We start from the raw sequence: 19449 nt of genomic DNA, 5'->3' as shown, positions 1-19449 counted from the left end.
CTAATGGAAATTTCTTGGGACTATATGCTGCTTGGTGTCCAGGAAAAGAAAACATTAAAAATCAGTCTAACTCCAACTGATTACCCCATCATAGTTCTTATTACCTCAGAAAACTATTAAAAGAACATTAATAAGTTTTCCATGCATGGCTTCATGTTTATAACCAATTGCTAGATTGCTAAGTTGCCTTTTTATTTACTTTCAAATTTACAAACATAATTTCCAAATCTGTGGCTTTCATTTGCTAATGCATAGCTTATTGTATATGTGTGTGTATATTTTTTCTGGTAAATTGCCATTTCTTCCTTGTTCAGAAGCTTTGCATCTCTTACTCTGAAAGATTCCTGCCAGCAGTTATCAATTCATATATTATCGAACAATGTATTGACCCGATAGACTTTGCCAGTTTCACTTGCACAGCTAATAGCTTCCTTTTGGAAAGCAGAGAAAGGCTTTCTCGCAGAAATACATTGATTTATTTTCTATTTACTTCTCATCAAACAACTTTTTAAAAACATATTTTGTTTTGAAATTTGGAATCCCTTGATGTGTGGGCTATTTTTACATAATGAATCAGAGCACATCTTGCTAGTTATTTTTTTGTTTTTGACAGTACTAACAAATGTATTTCTAATATAGTTAGGAATATGAAAGATTTCACATTACAATAGATAACTCATGGTCCATCTTCTGAATTTTTATGTCAACATGAAATAATTAGGTTTAATTAAGCTAATTATAGTCTTTATTTACTTTTTTTTCTTATTGGAAATGATTCTACCTATCTTTTCAAATAATTTGAGAATGTGGACACTACTTAGGAAGGCCAAGTTAGGTATGCCATCTCCAAAGATCTCTGCCAGTGGCACCCAAATTAATTTTGTGTGTTTGAATGTCTGTCACTGTTACCTGCTCCATTCTTCAGTAGTGGTTAACATCTCCCATCTAAGCTGAAGATCAATACAGAAACAAGGGCTTTGAATGACACACTGGACCAGACGGACTTCACAGATACATTCAGAGCATTTCATCCTAACACAACAGAATGCACATCCTTCTCTAGTGCACATGGAACATTCTCCAGAATAGATCACATACTGGGTCACAAAGCAGATCTCAACTGGTACCAAAAGAGTGGGATCATTCCCTACATATTTTCAGACCACAGTGCTTTGAAAGTCAAACTCAATCACAAGGGGAAATTTGAGGGAACTCAAATACTTGTAGGAACATTTGTATTTTAAAGAAAAATCTTATCTGTGGACCTCTCCATGGTCCTTATTTGGTGGATGGATATTTCAGCAGTATGATAAAGTTAAAAAAACAAAAAGATTAAATAAATCTAGGCAGTGTCAGGAGTAATGTGCGGGAAAGAAGTGTTGTCACGACACTATATTTGCATCATGTGGTTAACTTAACAGTGATGGAGGCAGAGGCTTACTTCTCTCTTCCGGGGGATATGCACTTTTGATTCTTGATTTTGCCTTTTATTTTTTTTAAACAATTTTTTTTTTAAAGATTTAATTCATTTACTTGACAGACAGAGATCACAAGTGGGCAGAGAGGCAGGCAGAGAGAGATGGGGGAAGCAGGCTCCCTGCTGAGCAGAGAGCCGGATGTGATGCTTGATCCCAGGACCCTGAAATCATGACCTGAGCAGAAGGCAGAGGCTTTAACCCACTGAGCCACCCAGGCGCCCCCTGCCTTTCTTTTTTTTTTTTTTTTTTAAAGCATTCAGTGTAACTACATTTTATAAACTTATTTTAGAAATTGTTTTGAAATAATACGTCACTTAGAGAATGCCCAGTTTTTTTCCTGTAAGTTGTGATGTCATTGACATATAACATTAAAGTGTCCAACATGTTGATTTGCGATCACTGTCATGGTAGCTATAATTTCTTTTGTTTGTGGTGAGAATAATTAAGATCTAGGCTTTTAGCACCCTTGAAGTTTATAATACATTATTGTTGACTGTAACCACTATACTGTGCATTAGGTCTCCAGGACTTATTTATCTACTAGTTGACAAGTTTGTACCCTTGAACAACATCTTCCAATTTTCCCATCACCCTAGCCCTTGGTAACCACCGTTCTACTCCATGTTTTTACAAGTCCAACTTTTTTAGATTCTACATATAATTGATATTATATAGTATTTGCTTTTTTCTGTCTGGTTTATCTCACTTAACATAATTCCCTTAGGGTCCACTCATATTTCACAGATGGCAGGATGTTCTTCCCTCTCTCGTTTGAATGATATTTCATTGTGTGTATATCATTATTATCCTTTCATCCATTGGTGGACACAGGTTGTTTCCATGTTTCAGCTATTATGAATAATGCTATAGTAAACATGGGAATGCAGGTATCTTTTTGATAATCCTTTTTTCATTTCCTTTGGATATATATACCCAGAAATGGAATTGTTGGATCATATGATAGTTCTGTATTTAAATTTTTGTGGAACCTCCATACTGTTTTCCATAATACCTATACTAATCTACATTACCACCAGTGGTGTACCAGTGTTCTCTCATCTCAACACCCTTGCTAACAACTTGTTATCTCTTATCTTCCTGATGATAAAGAGAGAATGCCTATTTAAAGATATTCAGAAAATGATTTGAAATAGTTTCAGACTGATATAGTGAATGACATTAACTTTATATTTGCTTATCAATACCAGTTTTAGTCTTCTTTGTCCTAAGGAAAAATTTGAATTGTTCTTTTCAAGCTTGTTGATGGATTCAGAATAAAATTAGAGATTAAAAGTATTAGTAAGTATATTTGGACTGGAAATATGTCAGTTGAGAGCTATAGAGGTGACCGCAGTTGTCAAAATAAATTTTTGCTCATTTTCATTAGATCACAAATATAATAGCTTGAGTGTTTTGGTAAACTTAAGTTTTTTTAGATTTGTCCCTAAACTCTTAGTTGGCTTTGCAGTTTAGTTTTTGATATTTAGTTCCCTTTGGTAATGATTTAAGAAAGCAATCAAGTTTTTTATAACTCTTCCGAAACTCCCTTTGCATGTAAATTGAGTATCCCAATATAATCTCTCTGTAGTCTAAGATTTTTCTCTAAAGACAGATTTTTATGTTTCTATTTAATTTACTATTTCTACTTATTTCATTATTTCTTGGGAATTTCAGTAGATTACTTTGAGTATCCAGATATAATCTCATTAATTCTATTGACTCCACTTAAGCTATTATTCAGTTGTATTTCCTAGTGTTGAGTTTCAGGGAAGTATTTTTACACTTTGAATATTTAGGGGTGCCTGGGTGGTGCAGTCTGGTAAGTAAACATCTGACTCTTAGTTTGGGCTCACATCATAATCTCAAGGTTGTGAGATCAAGCCCATTGGAGGGCTGCCCGTCCAGTGGGGAGTCTGCTTCAGGATTCTTTCCTTCTGCCCCTCCTCCATTCATACATACACACATGCATGTTTGTGTGTGTGCAGGTGTGCACATGCGCTTTCTCTCTCTCTCTTTCAAATAAATAAATAGATCTCAAAAACCATGAGAGACTGTGGACTCTGAGAAACAAACTGAGGGTTTTAGAGGGGAGGAGGGGGCAGGAGGATGAGTGAGCCTGGTGGTGGGTATTATGGAGGGCACAATTGCATGGTGCACTGGGTGTGATGCATAAACAATGAATTTTGGAATACACACAAAAACAATTAAATTTAAAAAATTTGCCATATATATATATATATGGCAAATTTTTCATATATATATATTTCATATATATATTTCATATATATTTATTTCATATATATATATTTCATATATATATATTTCATATATATATATTTCATATATATATTTCATATATATATATATATATATATATATATATATATATGAAATGGTTATACTGTGGGCAAGTTCCTTTCTTCATTTTACCTGATTCTTTAATTCCATTTTTTGCTTGAGTTGCTCATCTTGACCCATCCTTCAGACAATAAGCTTTCATATATTTAATAACTATTATTAGGTTATCCGTGTGCTGTCTTTTCTTCAGCTGCAATAATTGCAGCTTCTTTAAGCTTTATTTCTATACAGCTTTTATCAGGCCTTAATAATTTTAGTGGCTTCTTCTAGGTCTTCTTTAGAAAACAGTAGTATGAGATTATCAGATGAACCTACCGGTGGAAGTGTGCTTGTCGTTTATCCTCTGTATCAGTCAAATTCTTGGAGATTTCAAACTGAAGCCTCTATGGGAACATTTATTATTTGCTCAAATATGGCCATAAAAATCGACTTTACAATCATATTGAGTCATCTTGACAGTGCTGTGAGTGACAGAAACTAATCTTATCTGCTGGCTAGCATTTTAAAAATGATAAATGGACCCTCAGTCTTTAGTTAGCCTATAAATGAAATTAGGTTTATCTTATTTCTCCAAGAAATAGCATTACTTAGAAAATTTTGAATTATACCTTTCTGAACGAAGTTAAACAGTAAAGGCTAGGGGCTACATTTTGATTATTATTATATACATATATTTTTTGCCTGGCTTTTAGCACCAAGTAATGGTGCTTCGGGAAAATGAAAGTGTTAAGAACTCGGCATACATTTCCTGAAGAGAACAAAAGATTCCCCATCATCTCGGCTTGCAACCTAACTCAAAAATTATACTCAAATGGTCTGAAAAATGCATGTATAAGATAAATTTTCACCAGGTTTTTGTGCTTTGATTTTTTTTTGAGATCTAAAATAAATTTTTAAATCTTGGTAATCTCAGCATGTGGAGGACTAATGTTTTATCTATCTTCCTTCTAGTCCTCTAATCATTTAAAGATCAAGTTAAATTGAAATCGAGTTCAATTCCTGCTGGTAAAGTGACTTTTATAGTAACTTCCACCATTCATTTGTTTTCCCAGTAGGAAACTGATTTACCTTACTTCTCCATATGGTTCTGATACCTTTGTTTTGAAATTGTCTTTTCTTTGTCAGTCAGGATCAAGGACTTCAGAACCCATTCTTATCAACTCCTAGAACAAATTAAATTAGGTCACCTCACGGTGTCTAATGCCTTTTTCTTCTTCATTTTAACCGAAATTTCAAAACCTAAATACTGTCATTTTTTCCCCTTTCCTCTATCCTTGTTCTCCAAGACCATGCTAATAAGTTTGTTAGATGGTATTTTGTCAAATTTGAGGTTCAGCCAAATCAAGAGAATTAAAGCAGTTACCTTTCATGTTCTGTTTCAAAAGCAGCAGGTTATTGATGTGCTGGGTTGATTGACTGCTGAATAAAACCTTGTTATTGTCCATTTGTAGATTTCTTTCCTTCTTTTTTCCTGGTCCACATGCTTCAGAGCTTTGTATCTCATACCTGAAATAATAGATAAGGCTTGAATGAGTAGGAGGATAACTCTTCACCTTTTGTTCTGATTATTTTGTTTTTTAATTCCATTTCACTTTGTTTTTTTTTTTTAATTAATTAATTAATTTATTTATTTGACAGAAAGATCACAGGTAGGCAGAGAGGCAGGCAGAGAGAGAGGGGGAAGCAGGCTCCCTGCTGAGCAGAGAGCCCGATGTGGGGCTTGATCCCAGGACCCTGAGATCATGACCCGAGCCGAAAGCAGAGGCCCAACCCACTGAGCCACCCAGGCTCCCCTCACTTTGGGTTTTTAAAAGCCAAAGGACCTGTGGATATGCTTGGCTGAAAGCATGATATGAGTGAAAATTTGCAAGGGATAAAAATGTTACTTAAACATTTTTTTTTTTTTTTTGCTTGTGTGGTAATTTTCTCTGCCAAATACCCCTAAATGAGATATTTTACCCATCCAACACGTTAGGTTCAAAACCCTTGTTTTATGGAGAGAAAGTATAGCAATGCCTCATTTGTTAGTATCATTAAGAAATGAAGTGTCTCATGGGGCGCCTGGGTGGCTCAGTGGGTTAAGCCACTGCCTTCGGCTCAGGTCATGATCTCAGGGTCCTGGGATCAAGCCCCGCATCGGGCTCTCTGCTCTGCAGGGAGCCTGCTTCCCCCTCTCTCTCTCTTTCTCTCTCTCTCTCTGCCTGCCTCTCTGCCTACTTGTGATCTCTACCTGTCAAATAAATAAATAAATAAAATCTTTAAAAAAAAAAAAAAGAAATGAAGTGTCTCTCAAAAGTTAATTTTCCAGATAACTACTCTTACCACTGGGAATCACATTGGCGTTCAAAGGACACATGGGCTTTTGAGTCAAATCCAAGTAAGAATCCTAACTCAGCCAATTTTTAGAGGTTGAACTCATTGAACCTCTCCAGCCCTCAGTGTCCTCTTTTCTAAAGAAGGACTTGCAATAATGCCCACGTCAGTGCTTTATTTTGAGGATTAAATGTGTATGAAATACCTAGAACAACACTAGATACCAGAGAGCCATTGGCTTCTTTCTTCTTTCCTATTGAATATTATAGCTTGATTTAACTGCCTTTCTCTGATTTCTTCATGTTCTTACAGTCCCCAAAGCATTTAGTTTTTACATTCAAATAGTTTTCTTGTCTTTCCATATTTGCTACAGTTTCCCAGTCCAATTCTTTTCATCATTCACATGAACTATCTTCAATGTTAAAGGATTTAAAAAGCCATCTGATTTGACAATTCTCCTAATATTTGAATTCACTCTGCATTACTTCTGCTGGTTTTCCAGTCTGCATCAGTGCTTAATCACAGTGGTCCTAGTTTGGCCCCATCTAGCTCAGAGAACCAGCTCATCTCAGCCTTCCACGGCAGCCTATGAGATTCATGAAGACGGCCAGCCTGTTCCCACTGAGGCTCTTCTTTTCCAGATGAAAATCCTCGGTTCCTAGTTTATATTTCTGGATCTCCAGTAATCTTGATATAATGATTGATATTCTTGGTAGTTTCAGTTGGTTCAAATCGCTCTTAGAAAATGGATACTCATTACAGATGTGAGTTGACCTGTCCAGAGAACTGGATGATTTACTTCTCTTGTTCTAGAAACTGTACATCTGTTAATTTAATACTACTCTAGATGTATCTTCTCACTAGTTACTTGTGTTTATTCATATGGACGTTTAAGGGATCTTCATTGGTGCTATTTCAAAGCTAGTTTTATCCATTTTATTTTTAAGGTCAAGTTCATTGAAATTTAATTTATGATTTGATGAGTTTTGGCAAATGTATACAGTCATGTAACCATCACCACATCCCTAGTAGAGCCCTTTATAGTCATTCTCTTTCTTTACCCCCAACCTCTGGCACCTTTCCTGTCCCTGTAAGTTTGCCTTTTCGAGATACTTTTGTGTTCTTACATGGCTTTTTTTTCTTTATTATAGACCTTGCTCTTTACTCTTTGAAATTTTCTTCATCTTAGCTTGGGTGCGTAGATAGCCCTAGATGGTCATGATCTCTTGGAATCTTAATTGTTTTTGTTGTCTTCCCAGTCTCATGGCATGCATAAACTTAATCGACATTTGGCTGTATTTTTCGCCCACATTGTGGAAAAGTCAAAGGCTGACCAGAGGTGAGCAAAGAACGGAACTTTTGTTTGATATTATGGAACATCCTCTGAGTTGACATTTATATACTTATCAGTCTCCTTTTGTGTTGTACTTTCATCTGTCCAAGAACATTACTCTGCTTCTATTTACACATACATTGTAACTGAGGACAACGCAGGAAACTTTGGCAGGTGAAAGTCTGTAGCACAGTTTTCATCCTGCATTTCCATTACATAAAAGTCTGACCTTTTCTGCCCACTAATGTAACTTTGAAACTATCATATGGTACATTGTTCATCAAAATAATGTAAGGGAGAAGCAGACTCTCCACTGAGCAGGGAGCCCGATGTGGGGCTCGATCCCAGGACCCTGGAATCATGACCCACCAAAGGCAGATGCTTAACTGACTGAACCATCTAGGAGCCCTGTCCCTAACAGCTTTAAATATGAAATGTATATATATGCCCAGTACTTAACCATAACCATAAGCAGTAAGAACCTAGTGAATTTCATTTCTCCACTGATTTTTTTCTTACAAATCAAAATTTTAGTGAAGTGTGTTATAGGATGCTTCTGTATTTTGAATTGAAGCCATGGTTTTTGTTACAAAACTCTTGTCACTTTCATTATGGTGTTAAACAACTCTGCAGTGGTAGGGAAGAGATGTTACATAGTAAACCGTTTATTTTGGCAGGACAGGCTCTCTGTGGGCAGGTACCACATCTCCCTTATTCCGCTCTGATGCCAGACACGCAGTAGGCGCCCTCTGTGCAGGATCTCGCAGCCCAGCCCTTCCGTAGCGGAGTGCACTGTGTTCTGATTGATTCAGTACCGCACCCTGATGATGCTTGTTTCGTTACACAGTTATAGCTGTCATTTACAATAACAGTTTTCTGGCATGAATGTAAGTCATAAAGGTTTTTTAGAAAAACAGAGCTCCTTGGTTAAGAGTGTGAAACCCCTATGTCTGAACAATTTTTAGTATTTAATGACATCAGCTTTGTTCAAGAGTCAGGGCCTTCCTGTTATTCCCACCACCACCGTCATTAATATAAGGCCTTTAAAAAATTTTTTTGTTTTTAATTTAATTTTATTTTTTCGGTGTTCCAAGACTCATTGCTTATGCACCACACCCAGTGCTCCTGGCAATCTGTGCCCACCTTAATACCCACCACCAGGCTCACCCAACCCCACACCCTCCTCCCCTCCCAAACCCTCAGTTTATAAGGCCTTTTATATTGTATCATCCATTTTTATGAAATTTAAAAAGCGTAAACATTCAAATTTAGCTGAGATAGAACTGGATGAGTTTGTCCACTGTCCCCTAACCCTACAAATTAGGAAATAGTGCCAGCTTCCAAACTATAACCCGTGATGATCTTTTTGAGGTGTTAACTTGATTAGGCTACAGTTCCTAGTTAAGTCAATAAAACTAATCTAGGACTGTTGCTCTGAAGGTATTTGGGGGCTATGATTAAAGTCAGTCATCCATTGGTTTTCACAGGGGGAGATCTTAGATACTGTGGGCGGGCCCCAGGACACCAGCAAAAAAAGGCCTTACGAGCAGAGCTGCCACTTCTTTGAAGCAGAAATTCTGTCTGTGGCAACAGCTGCAGTTGGGGCCTGAGCAGTAGCACCTGCCCTTCTCCGAGAGCCTCTGCCCTGTGGGTTTCAGACTTGCCTCGCCAGCCCTCGCTTACTGCCTTGTGATCTCTTCGCTTCTCCCTCCCTCTGGTGGCCTTCCTCTGGTCAACCATGACTGAAAAGTGACCCCGCAGAAGGGCCATTTCCGATCATCTTCAATGAAAAGTATGATGCGAAGCGTGGTTCGTGACACGTCAGTCGGTTGCTATGTAACCCTTGCTAGGTGAGAGAAGCTTCCACTGTGCGTACCTTTCCCGAATCCACAGCTGCCATCAATGGCACTACCGTAGCTACTCACTGCTTTGACATTTGATTCCCACCCCTTCACCCCACCCCCCACCAGCACCACCAGGTTTTTCTTCAGAAAGAAAGTTTCCTCTTGTGATTTTTCCAGGCTAGTTTATAGGGAGATAATGTTTTTGTAATTTTAGTTGTTTTGAAATTGCTCTGTTTACTTTTTTGGAAGGAGGAAAGTAACTGCTATGCCTTTGGATTTACAGCATTCAATAGTTAGACATAGAATATGTTAGCATAAGGTTGAAAATGTGAATGTTCTAGAGCACCAGTACAGAGAATTGATACGGAGAGGATGTCAGTTATTCTGAAGATAGATTCCAGGATTCTGTCACACGCTGATAAAGTGCCAAAGCATATGGCTCTCCATATGGTGTTTCTTTTGGGGTCCTTACCACCTGTAATCTAGCTGATTTTCATTCATTTAAATTTGTCCATGAGGTAACCAAACTAAATATGGAGATGGAAATAATATGCTTGTGTTAAGATGCTGAAGTTGGGGATGAGTTACCATTATTATAGTAATTACCAAGGAAAAAAATAATTCATTAAGTGAGTGCATTAGTGCTATGGCAGTAATGTTTCTATTACCTCATTAACAGCGGGGAACAGTGTATCCATTTCTGACTTGTGGAGTGAGGAGGGAAATTAATTTTTTTGTTTTATTGAGTCTGTATGAGAAGATAGAGTTAGATCATTGTGGACATCTTTAAGCGTAATAATAAGGAATTTAAGCATGTTTTCATGGTTCAGGAATAATGGTATTTGAATGGCATTTGGCATTTTGAGTGAATATAAGAAGTAATAAAATTTGTTGCATTCTGACTTTGTGGTATTGCATTTATTTTATATCATTAAGAATCTTTGATTTCAAAAATGGAAAAAAAATGGCTCCATTTTTTTTTTTTCAAAGAAAAAAAAAAATTGAAAGGGACATTGAAAGCTCAGGCTCCATGAACCTGGTTTTCAGACCTCATAAAAATACTATTCTAAGCTCCAGACAGAGTTACTGGTTTACATGTCAGCTAGCATTGTTTTACATTGCATCTGTTGTGTTTTAGCTTCTCTTCATAGCAGGTGTTTTAATAGAGCAGAAATCATGGAAGATGTCTGTGTGACTGTTGTCATGTAAAAACAAAAAGGTACTTCTTGTTTACCGTTTAGGACAGATCTGAGACTTTTATCTGGGGGTATTTCATTGATACCCACATGTTAGGGAAATTGAGGCCTAATTACTGGTATTTGAAGTTTTTTCAAAAGCCAGATATGCTAGGAATTAACTCTTTTCCACCACAGCCACCTCCGGGAGCATATGGCAAATTGAATAGTTACTGCCGAGACTCAATAGTGACTTGGAACAGGGTTGGAGGGAGGGCTACCACCAGTTGGGACTGGCGATGGAGCCGATCACATGCATGTAATCAACACAGTCAGCCCAGTCAGACCATGTGCCTGTATCTGCCATGGTATTCATAGCCCCTGGCACAGTATCTGGTGCAAAGTACTAACCACCATATTCTCTTGATAATAAAGCCCATTTTTTTCAGGCTTAGGCATTTGTGAAGTCAAGGCATATCTTATTATTATGTTGTGCTTCCCTTCAAAGATTAATAAGTCTTTGAACAAAATGTGTTTGAGATAATAAAGGAAGGAACAGAACTTACCCTTCCTCATGTATGATCTATTTGCTTTCTTTATATAGTTGAAGGATCCTTGGGTGTTGACCTGCACTGAGCTCTCATACTCCCCTGGCCATTTACTAGTGGACAGGTGGTGCTGGGCAGGTCTCAGGCACTGATTCTTCAGTGATAAGGTAGGGACAGTATTATATACCCTACTTACTTTACAGGATTATTATGAGAATCAAATATGATAATGGATATAAAGTGTTTTATAAAGTATGATATACATGTAAATGATACTATTAAATCACAGTGTATCTATAATTTACTTTTTCTCATTCCCACTGCCCCAATTAATTCAGGCTTTTTGCTACTTCACACTTGAACTATGTCTGTCTTCTCTAAAGAAACGCCTTAACTCTGTCTTTCATGGAATGTATTGAGTCGTCCTCAAATAATATTCCAAATATGATTCTTCCCTTTTCAAGACTTCATTATGTCTTATGCTTCTTCCTCCTGGCCCACTCCCCGAACTTACTATTTGGGCTCTTAATCCTTTCACCTCTGGTGTCTTTGCATGTGCTATGAGTTCTCCCTAGAATCCTTTCTCCCTTCTAAACTTAATTTGTATCCAGTCAATAAAGTCTGTCTTTCAAAGTCCATCTCAAATATGATTTTCTGCCTCTAAATATCTTTCTCACTTTACCTGACCCAGATTTTCTCTTCTAGAAATGGAGTCAATGATGGGAACTGGGAGTAGGGCATGACAGCCCGGGGAAGTCAGTAGAACCTAGTTTGATTTTCCACGTTCGCCACACGGTGAGAGGTGATCACAGGGTTTGTTGGGCTGTTGGGACGTTGAAAGCTCAGGCAGCAGGTCACCACCAGGGCCTCTGCCCCCCACCCCCCGTGTCTATTCCGTGGTGCTTACACTTTGTTTTACTAATAAGTAGATCTTATGTAGATCTATAAATATTCCTACTTTATAAAATACATATAATACAGATTTTAGATCTTACAATGTAAATTCCTTAGGAAACGTGCTTAGAGGTGAGTGATCTTGAAAGTGAATTCAGTTGTATATTGAAAAACTTTAGTATATCTGTTATATAAATTTAGGTATCTGAATGCCAGCTTTTCTTAAGTCATGCTTTATTCTGTGTTTGTGTCAAGATCTATAGGAATGCAGCCCAGGCCTTTCTCCTGAAAGCTGGAAAACCTCACAGTATTAGATTTTAAGCTATAGCTTTCAGAGATTAAATACTGTTCTTTAGAAGTCTTTATTGGTAATAAGGTTTGAGTAAGAAGAATCTTGAAATATGTTAAATTCTAGATTCCTGAACTCCCTGCACCAGAAATGGAATTATTATGGTTTTTGTCAATTTCAAAATTAATTAATCTCTGGGAGAGAAGTTCATTGCTTCTTTCCTTTAGCCTTCACCTAGGGCCAGGGTGGTGTCTTTGGTACTCTGCCTGATCTGTGCTTCAAAATACAACCAAATAGATTCAAATTTCGTCACATTCTCTGACAAAATTACCCTGAGTCATAATCCTGATCACAGAGCACTTTTCATCAATAGAGCCCTCCCTGACCTCTTGGAGTTTAATGTCTTCTCTGTTCTGTTTCAGTAGTTCCTTTCGCATTAACAACCATCACATTGCCTTACAGGTTTTTATTTGTACATCTGTCTCCCCAACTTGACTGTGAGATCCTTATGGGCACGGATCCTATCTTAAGAATTTTTTTAATCGCCTGGGCCTTGCAACTTACATATAGTCAATGTTTATGGAACCAAAAGATGGATTAACTGATAACCAACCGGTGGTTGCCAGAGGGGAGTTGGTGCGGGGATGGGTAGATAAGGAGGGATTAAGAGTACACTTACCTTGATGAGTACTGAGAAATGGATGGAATTATTGAATCATTGTATTATATACCTAAAAGTAATGTAACACTGTATGTTAATTATACTTCAATTTAAAAAAAGGTAGATTAACAAGCATAACATTCTTCATCTTCTAGTTCCCCTCACGTATGGCCGTAAAATACATAAAATATATAGAAACCTCCAAGACATTGCCATAGATGGAAAATGTTTGAGCAAGCAGTGGATTAGAAGTTATCGGAAAATTAATCTAGCCTGTAATACCCTTGGGGTATGGATTAATTCCTTTAACACAGAATGGCCTGGGCGAGTTATTTATCTAAATAACAATGAACAAATATTTATTGAGTCCCCCATCAGCCTAGGGAACGGTGGAGATTTGGCTATTCTGTGCAGAGAGTAGATCGAAAGAGTAGCAGTCATTAAAATATCTTTTTTCTTTGCTGGTCGCTGAGTGTGTGTCATGGTTAAGAAGAAGGGAGTGCATTAGCCATGTGTTAACTGTTTTCTCAGGCAAGACGTTTCATGCCTCATCCTCAAAGATAACCTATAATTTGATGTTTAAGGTACATTTATTTCTTCACAATAGTAGGTTTTTATTTTAGTGATACTTGTGTGCCTTTATTTTTATTTTATTTTTAAAATAAAATTTACAGACATGAACTTTGTTTTTCTATAAACCAGGTTTATATTCAGGAGCCCTACGGTCACTAGAAATACACATAGAAAGAACCCAGACTTTAAGATCAAAATTTTTTCTTTGCCCTTCAGCTGCATGAGTTCAGACAAGTTTACTTTAGCATCATTTACCTGTTGGGTCATCTACAAAATATAAGGACAACAGTGATAGGGACCTCATAGAGTAATTCTTGGCATAAATGAATGCACGTAAGACTGTCACCAAAGGCTGTTCGCTGTGATAACCAACGAGTGACAACAAATTCAACATTTTCGAAGGAAAAGTAACAGTGTGACACTTCTGACATAGCCGGCAAAGTGCAATTTTTTTTTAATTTTCAAAATTTTGACTTGTTTCGCCTTCCATATGTAAGCACATAGGGTAGTTAGGCTTTGATGGTGGAACTGGCCAGGCACATTAAGTTGTATTTTTTTTTTTTCAAGATCTTATTTATTTATTTGACACACACAGAGAGAGAGAGAGAGATGACAAGCAGGCAGAGAGGCCGACAGAGATCGAGGAGGAAGCAGACCCCCTGCTGAGCAGAGAGCCGTTGCGGGGCTCAATCCCAGGACCCTGAGCCGAAGGCAGAGGCTTAACCCACCGAACCACCCCAGCACCCCTTAAGTTGTATTCTGATAGAAACGGACTGTGTGCATCACTGAGAAATTGGCGCCACTGGAGGGGACTTTTCCCTGACTCTATTTCTCCTGTCAGTTGCTGCCCACAGTGACATTGCCGCAGTGTAGCTTGGAACCAGATATGTTCCTAATGGATGGCTGTAGCTTTAATGAAATCCAGTCTTGCTGAATCACTAAACCTGCTTTCTCCTAGAAGGCTCTTTATTGGGAGCTGACAGATCACCTCTCCAGAGCCTTTAGACGTCCTGGCTCTCTAATTCTTCTCCATAACGAGTTCTGTGCTGCATGATAAAATATTCATGTTCAAATAGGTTCTAAACTAATTATCTGCAGCCAGCAGTTGCCACCGCAGTCATTGCTGTTAGCTTGGCTCAAGTTAATGGCTTGTATTTCAGTACAAATAGTCCCTTCTGGCTGTTTCCTGTCGCTGATTCTTATCCTAAATGGAATTTCCATACATATCTAGAGTTAATTCTTCTTATTTTGAGAGGAGATTTCTTGCCCTACTTTTCCTATCTCGTTTTCTTAAGATGAGCTTGATTTCAGCGTCCGGTTCCTTATTGTTCCCCTCCATCTTCCATTCCTACATCACTGCCAACTTCATGACTCGCACACTGGCCAGAGAGAAAAAGTCGTCAGGTTTCATGGAATACACCATAACTGATTTTTAAAGAAACAAAACAAGTACCATGGTAAGGATGAATTTTGGTGTTTCAGCTGAGCATTTCTGCCTAGATGCCAGAGACCCAGAGAAGGAGTCTTAGGAGAATTAACTGCTTTGGGAGGAATTATGGGGCTGGATGTGAGGAAAAGAAGACCCTAACAGAGTGTTTTTGGTGGGTATTGGAAAGGATGACTGAAATGCTAAGGCACTGGGTGGATTCAACAGCAGAGGACGAAGGACTTGGTCTCCAGGTAACCCACAGTGAAGAAGAACCTGGCCCTTTCGTTGACCCTTTCTGCTCCCATGTGTTTCAGCAGTGAGTGGGTGTGAATGGAGTTAAATCCGAGAGAGATATTGTCAGGTAGAGGGCTTTCTTTGGGGTCTTGAGGACCTCTGACCTCAGTATCATGTGGGCCATTGAGCTCTTCAGAAAACAGCAGCTAACCTCACCTAGAGCAGTTCACTGGGGTGTTGGACCAGGAGATGCCCATCCCTTCAACATAAACCGTACAGCTTTGATTCAGCCCCTTTTGCTTAGAATGTTGCAGGTATCACCCTTGGTTATATACCACCTGGCTGCCTCTCCTCCTCCCCAGGTGAAACAAACAAAAAATCAGAAGTTGCTTATCCGTTCTCTGCCACTTAATTGGTACCTGCCATATGCATTCTCTGAATGTTCTCTGGATTTCCTGAGCCCAGTGTTAGTGATTCAGTCTTAAAACCAGAGCCTTCCATTTTTCATGAGTTTAAAAAAAAAAAAATTAGAATTTTATTTCACATAAATAGTTACTAGATTCATACCCTTAGAACCTGTCAGGATGTTGAGATACAGGGGTGTGGTGCATAAAACATGCATAATGCTTACGGAGCTCTGAGTAGCAAAGAAAATTCTCCTGATACTAACGGCCCCAATCCAGCAGTCCATTTTTTCATTGTACTTAAAAGTGCACAAGCATGGGGAATTAGTATGATAAGTGTTTTCCCCTCACGCGTTGCTTCTGACCTATGTCATATGTTTGTTAATTCATCTGCTTTTTATTCCTTGATCAAAGCCTGTTAAAACACCCACAGTGAGATGCTTCCTGAAAGGAAATGTTAGCTGACATTTTGGTTCTCTTCTTTCTTTTTTTAGTAAAAACATTTTTGTCCTGGAATCTGTTATAAATGTGATTCCCAGGAAATGTGTGAAAGGGAAATCTAATAACACTGCTAGAATTGTGGCTTCTTAGAGTTCAGGTATAACTTGAAATTAAGAGTGATTGCATATTTTCTTTTACATGTATTTTTTAGTTATAACTTCATAATAACCAATTTCTTCAGTTAAGTGTGTGAATAATAGTTTCTTTTAACTTCATGAAATACCTGAGGCATTTTGGGTGGGTCTGTAGACATTAACTATTTTGATGGGAAAAAAAATGTGTTTAAGCTAACACTTCCCTGCTTCTAATGTTAGAACAATAATTTCAGAAACTACAAACAAATGTTACACATATTCTTTTATCTCTTTCCTATTCTTCCTTTTTCTGTTTTAAAGGAATTGATGTTTTATTTTTATCTGATAGTCCCTGTAGACATAGATGTATTCACAAAGAGAGAAAACATATAAATTGTATTTAATGGAATCCAGATCATTTAAGATGCCTGAGAGTTGGTGCTGTTGATACTTCTTCAAATCATCTAATAGACTTTCAGTTGCTCAGAAGAATGATAGCTGGTGGCCTCCAAGAGAAGCATGAAGAGCAGAAGAAGGAAACTCCATACCCAGCCAAGGGACTTCCAGGGATCCCATATGACCGACCGCATTAGTACTCTTTACTATTTTAAGACTGAAGGGCCGGGCCCCTGGGTGACTCAGTGGGTTAAGCCTCTGCCTTCAGCTCAGGTCATGATCTCAGGGTCCTGGGATCGAGTTCCGCATCGGGCTCTCTGCTCGGCAGGGAGCCTGCTTCCTCCTCTCTCTCTCTCTGCCTGCCTTTCTACCTATTTGTGATCTCTGTCTGTCAAATAAATAAAATTAAAAAAATCTTATTAAAGACTGAAGGACCTGTGAGGAGAAATGTATGAGAATATATAGTAATTATGTAAAATGCTTATCAGATTTTAAGCACTTCAACCAATCACTCCCAAGTTTGGTTTGCACTTGATATGTATTTCTATGTCCTTCTTTCCAAATTGTCAAATTCTTGACCATTTTTCTGGACTTCTTATGGATTTGTATATATTCTGGAAATCCATTGTTGTTAAATAAGGGCAAAATTATTTTCTCCCAGTTCGTTGCTCATTTTTTAAACCTTGTTCGTAATATCATTATGCAAAAGTTTAAGACTTTGTGCTGGTAATTTTGTCTTTTTCTTCCTCTAGAGCTTCTTGATCTTTAGAATTCTTTTAAATAAACCTTCCCTGGGAAAAGAGTTATGACCAGGGGCTCAAATGCCATCAGGTGTTCTTTCTTTTTCTCTTCTTTGTCTCCATTTCTCATCATCTTGGCTTCATTCTTTTCACTATAGTCTGTCTTTTTATAAATGGTTCCTGGGCTTTTCATCTACCCAGAAAGAGACGGATTCTTTTTTGCTCTTCAGTGTGAAAATCTCAGTTTGGGTAGCTCTCTTTCAATGTGTCCTTGAAATGAAGTCATATAAGAACATAGGCCCACCCAGAGTCATATGGATAAAAGTGCAGTGACTAGTAAAAGGCTAATACTTCCTTAGACCCCCACTGTACCGAAGGTGCGTGGCTCTGGTTCTGGGCTCTCTAGAAATTATAATTTAGCTATTTACCTGTGTCTGTTCCCATTCCGTGCTAGGTGCTGTCATCCTTAGAAGTCAGTAGGACAAGTACTTTCTAATTTTTTTTTCTTTTAAAATTACTGGCAGGTCTTTAACAGGTAAAAAGTTGAATTAGCATATCTAGTTCCATTATACGTCTGATTTCTTTTTTTTTGATGGGAATATATTCGATTTATAGATTTACAAGCCAAGAATGGGTTTCTTCTTTTGAGCTTACCTTCTAGAATCATGGTATAACTCTCCAGGTTTTTTGGGGGGGGGGGTGTTGTTTTGTTTTTGTTAGCCTATCTTTTATGTGAAACTATCTTACATGGCCATATTGGTGTCAAATGAATATTTGTTTGTAATTTCTCCTTAACCAAATAAAACTTAATGGAATAATAATAATTTAGAAAACACATGTGAGTAAAAGAAGAAAATAAAGATTTCCTATAATCCTGCCACTGGAGAGTTGAGGTACATTGCGGTGCGTGATGGGGCTGCATTCTTCTGTAGGGGTTGAATTTTAGGATACAACAAAATGGCACTTGTATCCCTTAGGAATGCATTCAGTTGTAACAGGAAACCCAGTGACAGTAGAGTTTATTATTATGCACATAAAACGTCTGAAATGGGCATTTGGTTCAATGACTCAATAAGTTCAGAGCTAATTCTGTATAGTTCTTTTGGCTTTTCTATGGAGGCCATAAGATGGCTGCCGCAGCGCAGTCGTTACATTTGTGTTTGAGGGAAAAGGGCAAAGGATGACATGTGTCAGTTTGTCCCCTTGTTGTCAGAAAAAGGGAAGCTTTTTCAGATCACCTGGGCTCATGTCTGATCACTTGACCACTCCTCTGTGTAAATAAGGGTGACAAAAGCATTTAGCATTTTAGTCTCTGTCACAGTGAGGTTGGATTGGCCTCGGATGGCCAGTCAGCACTCTCTGTCTTTGCAAGTAAAGTGGGAGTCACCACTGGAAATATTTTAAATGGTACAAACCCAGTTTTGTGCCAAAGGTGATTACATTGCTCTATCTCTTCTTAAACCAGTATTTCCCTATTCCCGTTCATTAATTAAGTCTTCCATTTCTTTCCCCCTCAGGGGTTTCTAAGGAGCCATTCCTCCCTACTTGGCTGCCATCTTTATAGTGCAGAACAGGGCTCTGGAAACTCTAGAAATAACATACACATGGTTGCCATTAGTTCTAAATGCCCTTAATTCCTTGACTGTTAAGACTGGATTGCCTTGGCCGTTCCTCATTAGCTGGAGTGGTGACCCTCGTTGTGTTTGTTCATTTGCTTCGTAGTGTTAAAGAGTAGTTGAATTTCTGTGAAGGATGCTTTTGCTCTCAGTCAGTTCTGCTTGCCTGCTCCAGACTGCCCAGGCCTGGGGATTGGTTTCTGCTGCTATGATAGAGAAGGCAGCGAAACAGGCTTCCCTGGGCCACACCTGACCTCTGGATTAGACGCCCAATGCTTCTCCGACTCTTGGGTTCTGCTTTACTGGGTTCCTCGGCCTCCTGAAATAGCAGCCGTGTGCTTCTGGTTCACGTGGTTCTCTAAAATCCCATTCATTTGGCACTTCCAGACTTGTCACTTTTATAAGGTCTCATTGCTTCAGCAGTCATGGCATACCCCTGACAAATAGAGTTCTTTCTCGCCTAGGAGAAATATTAGCTTTAGTTTAGCCATAGCTGTTTTCACAAGTGTGTGAAGAGGTGGAAAATTGCAATTAGCTTCAGATAAGCACAGCTGAAATATTCTTGTTTTGTGCTACGGCAACAAATTGA

At 38.2% G+C, this 19449-nt stretch overlaps 1 protein-coding gene and 1 long non-coding RNA gene across 3 annotated transcripts in view; both read left to right on the top strand.

Moving 5' to 3' along the window:
• Nucleotides 1-19449, top strand: part of EXOC4 (exocyst complex component 4) — a 728800-nt gene that overhangs the window by 259726 nt on the left and 449625 nt on the right. The gene's annotated exons all lie outside the window — the stretch shown is intronic.
• LOC309845704 lies at nt 5473-10228 on the top strand. The gene is made up of 2 exons (XR_014301443.1): nt 5473-7488; nt 8970-10228. It is a non-coding gene; the product is annotated as an uncharacterized lncRNA (long non-coding RNA).

Source organism: Mustela nivalis, assembly GCF_964662115.1.
Source record: "Mustela nivalis genome assembly, chromosome: 12".
NCBI classification, from domain to species: domain Eukaryota; kingdom Metazoa; phylum Chordata; class Mammalia; order Carnivora; family Mustelidae; genus Mustela; species Mustela nivalis.
The sequence above is the reverse complement of the archived record's forward strand: the minus strand, read 5'-3'. Positions and strand labels throughout refer to the sequence as shown.